Raw genomic sequence first — 7,139 nt, forward strand, 5'->3', positions numbered from 1 at the left:
AAGCTTCTGGTTCTCTCTTTTGATTTTATATTGGAGTGGCCAGATTACTTTTTTCTTCAGGAGTTCCCACAGCAGCCCAAATCAGATGAGGATCAGATGCTCTCAGGCTTTCTCCTAAGGTCTGGATCCCTCCAAGAAAGATTTTGGCCTCAGGACTTCAGGGGTTGGACTGGCCTAGGAGCAGGGCCCAAGAAAGATGCTGGTCTTGGGAAGCAGGTGGCCATGCCACCCAGAGATGCAAAGAGAGATGGGGGCAGTAAGAGGCCCCAAGGACTCCAGGGGACTTCACTAAGGAATTGGGTTGGTCTGGATGCAAAGGATCAGGAAGAGGAAAGGTCAGCCCCATCTTCCAGAAAAGAGGCTGGTGGGTAGTACAGCCTTGGGTAACAGAGGGAGGTGAGGGCCGGACCAGGCCCAGAGTGTTCCTGGGGACCATGAGAAGGAACTGGATGCAAAGGATCAGGAAGCAGTGGTTGCCCCAGGTGAGAGGTCAGCCCTGGGGACCAGGAAAGAGGCTGTCGGGTCATGCAGCTCAGGGAAGCAGAGGGAGGTGAGGGTGGGCCAGGCCCAGAGTGCTCCTGGGGATCCTGAGAGGGAACAGGGTTGGTCTGGACGCAAAGGATGAGGAAGCAGTGGTGGCTCCTGGTGTCTGGTGTCTGGGGCGTGTAGATAAGGAATGGGACAGGACCCGGGATAAGAGGAGAGACCTGCGGGGGAGAGGGGAGGGTGAATGAGGCTGGGGGAGTCAAGGTTGGGAGGGCGCTATCAACTTACCCAGAGAGTGGCCGATGGTCGTGCAGGCCCAGGGAAGCAGAGGGATGTCTCCTTCACTTTTTAAATGAAGCATTTCTTTTCAAAGACTGAAATATACCATTTTGGTGATTTTTTTTTTTTTTTTTTTTTTTTTTTTTTTTTTTTTTTTAGTGGATCTGGATACCTTCTAGCAATAGTTTTCAGCCAGGGAGGATTTGTCCCCACAGAGGACAGTTGGTAAGCTCTGGAGGCAGGCTTGCCACTTGCACCTTGAAGGTTAGGACTAGGGACAGTGCCACAACAAAGGATTTTCCAGTCTCAAATGTCCGCAGTGCCTTGGTACAGAAGCTCTTATGTAACAATATTGGCTGTTTTGATGGATGGATAATAGTAGGTGAACATTAGAAACTATGCAGTGGCCAGATAGTGGCTGAAAAGATTCTAATTTCAGGTTCTGTTCCTTTTTATTTTTCATTTATTTACTTAACATCCAGAAAAGAAATTCCATTGTCCCAAATCCAATTTGGTCTCCAGTTTGTGGTGCTTCTTGGGAAGTTTAGGGAAATTTTAGGACCAGAGCTTTGCTGGAGGAAGTACAACCCCACATCACTGACAGTGGGGTTTGAGACTTTGTAGCCTCCCACCACTTCCAGCACGCCTTTTCTGCTTGGTGTTTGATGTTGAAGATGGGGTCTCTTAGCTTCCAGTTCTGTCTGCCTGTTGCCATCTCTTTCCTGCTATTCTGGACTCTCCACCTGGAAACATAAGCCAAAAAAAAAACCAAAAAACAAAAAAAACCCAACCAACCAAACAACCAAACAACCAAAAAAACCCCCAAAACCCAAAACAAAACAAAACAAAAAACCTCTTCCATAAGTCACCTTTTTCATGGCATTTTAAAACAGCCACAAAAAGCAACTGATACAGTCAATATTTATTTTTATGCTTCATGCCTTTTCTGTATAACCCCAAAGACCCATGAATACAAAGCTCTTCCTGAAGATTGATTAGTTTTAGCTTTCTAATTTAGGTCTATAAGCCATATCATATGTATTATCAAAGGAGGCAGTGTGATATGATCAAACTACATGACATGTATGTATGAAAATGTCACAGTGAAAGATTTCATTTGTACAATGTATATAAGCCAATAAAAAGCTAAAATGCTAAATTTTATATATAAGTGGCATTGACTTCAATGTCCAATTGTTCTAACACCATATTTTCTACTAAATAGACTTTATCATTTCATGAAAAATTATATGTATGCATCTGTCTGTAGTCTCTACTCTCTTCCCCTGCAGTATATTCTTATTTACTCATTAATACTACAGAATCTTGATTACTCTAGCTTTGTGGCAAGTCTTTAAGTAGGATGGTATGAGTCTCCAACTTTGTTCTTTTTCAGAGTTATTTTGATTATTATGTCTTTGCTATTTCAAGGTTTATAGTTATTGATATTTACAAAAACACTTGTGATTTTATTTTATTTTTATAATAGGAATTGATTTTTTTGTTTTTTTTTAAAGTTTTTTAACATTAAAAGAATTATTGAGAATTTCATACGTGCATATAGTGTGGTTTGATCAAATGATCACCCACTCCCTCCCTTCCAACTCCTCCCATATCCCCCCATCACTTTTTCTAACAACTTCCTGTACTCTTTTTTTCTTTTTTTAATGGAGCTTTTTGCTACTCCAACATTCCCCCCTCTGAAGAGGTAACCCTAAAATCTTTGAGGGATTAGATGAAAGGTCCCAAATACTTTTGACATTTTTGGCCTTTGGAACAGAGTATTTTGCTAAGAGGCCCAAAGACGTTTTGACTTTAAGCCAAGAAACTGGCTACTTTTGTTTGGGGTCTTTTTTACCCTGTCTACCTAATTCCTACCTCTTATTTTTATCACACCATCCTCTGAAGAGGTTACCCAAATTGCCGATAGGGAATCGGGACACAGACTGCTCTGGCTTCTTCCATGCTGAACAGGAACCCAGGGTGAGGCAGTTGGGGTATCCCTTCAGTGGGTCTATCTAAAAGACTCCCAAATTGCATAACTCTTGTCTCTAAGGGGAAAAGAAAGTCCTTGAATCCTGAATAGGAGATGTGAAGGAGAAGTAAAGGCAAGGTAATTAGCATTGCAAGTTCTAGGCAGGGAACTAGAAAAAAGTCAGAACAGGGCAATTTTCAGTGGTTCATATCAGAGTCCATTGGGATTTCTTGACGAGAGCTTCTAAAAGCATCCCTCTACTGGGTTCCTCCTCATTTTACTTTTTTCTGCCAAGGCTGGACTTGAGAGTGATGGACTCAGAATTTGTTTTCAGGCACTTTGATAGCTGTTGGAGTGACTAGAATCAGTGTCAGTTCCCTCTCAAAGGCTTCTAGATGGGAAAGAAAACAAATTTAGCCATCATTTTAGAACAATAGTGGGTTGTCTCCCTTAGCTACAAGTGGGCACTACAGTACTGGAGACCAAGATTTGAAGTTTTACATTTGAGCAGCACTTTCCGCTTAGAAACAAAATCATCAATGAGAAATAATTGTCTAAATAACATTTTATATAGACTTAAGCCTAATGTCTGGGAAATCCCTTGAACTCCTAAATATACTGATGACTTTAATCTTTCATTATAATTTCCTTTTGAGTGTCTAAGATTATAAAGTTGGCCCAAACAAACAAGTTTATTTTTACTCTTAAGGTCATTTGAGGATCTGTTCCTCAGGGGTCACATGGGCTTGGGAGGGGCTATGGCTCCTTTCTTTTACCAGTTCTGCCTATGTGAAGATAAATCAAAGATCCTGCTTGGCCATGGATGGCTTCACCTATAAGCATGGAGGAAATGCTTTCTCTGAGTTGACCCTCCTTTTTGTAGACTGGATACTGGCTCAAGTCCATCTGGTGTGGTCTGCATGGCCTCCCTGAACAAGATGACAAGTGACTCACCGCAGTTTTAGGACATTTTGAGAGATGCCCCCGGCACTTACTTGGCCTTGGAGGGCAGGGAGCAAAAAACTGTCCTTTATGTCCCTCTGACCACATTAGTATAGGCCTCAAACTATGACTGTTAAACATCCAACAAGGTTTGTTCTGCCAGTCTTGTACTTTTTGTTTTTCATTCTTTTTGAGACAGGGTCTCCCTTTAGCCCCAGCTGTCCTGGAACTTACTATCTAGACCACGCTGGCCTTGAACTCACAGAGATCTGCCTGCCTCTGCCTCAAGAGTGCTGGGATTAATGAGATTTGCAGGTAAATGGATGAAGTAACACAGACTCAGAAAAACAAAAGATGTATGTTCTCCCTCATTTGTGGATCCTAGCACTAAATCCCTTTAAATTTCATGTTCTTTTAATAAGATGATGCTGTATGGCAGTCTCTTCTTTGTGAAATAACTACCATCATCATGACTTCAGCTGTGCCTGCTTGCTAAACATCATCACAATTGGGCTTGTTGATAGTTGTGCTCCTTCATTAAAGGAGGGCCAAGCAGGGTCAGTGGACCCTCTCCAGAGTATCCAGCCACTCTTCCCAGCCAATGGTATATAATTTGACACTAATCACACATAGTCTCCTGGATTTGGGTAGGGCTAATATGTATAATCTGGGAAAGGCTAGGAAGAGAAGACTTGATCCATGCTGTGTAAGGCTTTCCAGTGTGCTTATCCTCAGGTCACTCATACACCTCAGCAACCCCTCAGTCATCTCTGTAAGTAGCTCAGTAAATTCATTGGTTCCCAAGGAAAACTTTAATCAAACACTGGTTTAACACTAGAAACTTGGAAGGGGAAACACATTGCTTAGGATTCCCAGGAAAAGAATTCTCACAACAGATGGAAAATTGATTTGTTAATGTTATTATGTCTCATAGTTATTAAAAAAGAAAATGAGAATGTAAAAGATGCTAAAAGGATATGGGAATGGAAATATTTTTCAAAAGAGACAGAAAAAATGAGAAAGCCTAAGCAAGAGATGAAGATCTGTGTAGGTTTGCTACAATATATAAAGGATGAGACAAAAATAATATACACATAATTTTTAAATTTCTAAGGTTGGTGCCTTGAACCACCCAGCCTCATTCCCCCTCCCAGCTCCCCTGCCCCGTCTCTCCTCCTAGCATGGGCACTGGCCCATTTCTTCTCTTGGCACCCTAGGCCTCTGGACTGTCCTCTTGGCCCAGATACCCCACTGTTTCCTGACCCTTTGCATCCAGACCAATACAATTCCTTGGTCTAGTCCCCTGGAGCCCTTGAGGTCTGTTCCATCCCCCAACTCACCTTTGCATGCCTGAGATAGGCCTTTGTCCCACACAAGTCCAGCCCCAACTTCCTGAGGCCAGCATCTTTCCTGGAGGAATCCAGACTATAGAAGAAAGCCTCAGCATCTGATCTTCTGTAGGAACTCCTGAGCAGCAGGATTGAAGTCACTTGGCCCCTCAAATATAAAATCAAAGGAGAACCTGAAGCCTAGACCAACCAACTTTTCATGCCCAACAAGTAAACCACAAAGACACATAAAATTTATAAGAAGGAGACCTAAACTCAACAAAGGAATGCTTGAGTCTCCCACAAGAATCAGAAACTACAAAAGAAATTCACATGACAAAGTCACAGCAAAAAAAATAACAACACAGTCCTTAAATGATGAATTGGTCAAAGGAGAAATTAAGAAAGAAATAAAAGTATTCCTGGAACCAGATTAAGAGGACAATACAACACAGCAAAACCTCCAGGACACGCTGAAAACAGTCCTTCGAGGGAAGTTTATAGCTCTAAGTGCCTACATAAAAAAATCAGAAAGAACACAAATAAATGAGTAAACATTGCAACTCAAGACACTTGAAAAGCAATAACAAGTGAAACCCAAACCCATGAGACAAGAAGAAATAACAAAAATCAGGGCATAAATTAATGAAATAGAAACAAAGAAAACAATACAAAAAAGCAACAAATCCAAGAGCTGGTTCTTTGAAAAAAGAAACAAGATTGACAGACCTCTAGCCCAGTTAACCAAAGGAAAGAAAGAACACCTCCAAATCAATCAGAGATGAAAGGGGAAACATCACAACAGACACTGAAAAGATCCAGAGCATTATGAGGCAATACTTTAATAAACTATTTGCTGCTAAATTTGAAAACCCAAAAGAAATGAACGGGTATCTAAAAGCATGAGAACCACCAAAAGTAAACCAAGAAGAGATTAACAGCTTAAACAGACCCATAACACATAAGGAAGTTGAAATGGCATTACAAAACTTCCCGACTAACAAAAAGCCCAGGACCAGATGGATTTACAGCAGAATTCTACCAGACATTTAAAGAAGATTTACATCCAATACTACTTAATTTATTCAAAAGATGGACCTGGAGGGAGAATTTCCAAATTCCTTCTATGAAACCAGCATCACTCTAAAACCAAAACTAGGTAACTATACAACCAAAAAAGAAAACTATAGACCATTATCCTTAATGAATATAGATGCAAAAATTCTCAACAAAATACTTACAAACTGCATACATACACACATCAAAATATCATCCACCATGATCAAGTCAACTTTATTCCAGAGATGCAGGAATGGTTCAATATATGTGTCAATAAACATCATAAATCATAAAATGGCCTCACACATGGTCATCTTGATAGGCGCAGAAAAGGTCTTTAACAAAATTCCTCACAAATTTATATTAAAAGCCCTGGAGGGAATTGGACTGGAGGGGACACACCTCAACATAATTAAAGCTAAATACAACAAACCCACAGCCAACATCATTCTAAATGGAGAATTAAATGTATAAAAACTGGAAATATTCCCATTAAAATCAGGAACCAGACAAGGCTGCCCACTATCTCCCTTCCTTTGTCAGTGCTTGAAACTCTTGCAAGAGCAATAAGACAAGAGAAGTAAATTAAAGGAGTAATAATTGGAAAAGAAGAGATCAAATTATCCCTTTTTGCAGATGTTATGATATAACTAATAGATGCCGAAAATTCCACCAGAAAACTCCTAGAAATGATTAACACTTTCAGTAAAGTGGCAGGCTACAAAATTAATCTACAAAACTCTATAGCCTTTCTATATACCAATAACAAGCAATCAAAGAAAGAGTACATGGAAACATTCCCTTCCACAATAGCCTCAAAAACATATCTTGGCATAAACTTGTCCAAAGACATTAATGACCTCTACAATCAAATTTTTTTTTAATTTTTAAAAATGATTTATTTAATAACAACATACTTAGAAGAAGCATATCATTACAACACAATTGACATATTCAATAACGTTTTCCTGAGGTAGGATGCATCTCTTTCAAATTTGGCTGTAAATTTTTAGGTTTACAGTTGAATTATTACAGTTATACAATATTGTACTCAGTATAAACCCTATAAG

Source organism: Nannospalax galili, unplaced genomic scaffold (assembly GCF_000622305.1).
Source record: "Nannospalax galili isolate Female #2095 unplaced genomic scaffold, S.galili_v1.0 scaffold1035, whole genome shotgun sequence".
In the NCBI taxonomy this organism is placed as follows: Eukaryota; Metazoa; Chordata; class Mammalia; order Rodentia; family Spalacidae; genus Nannospalax; species Nannospalax galili.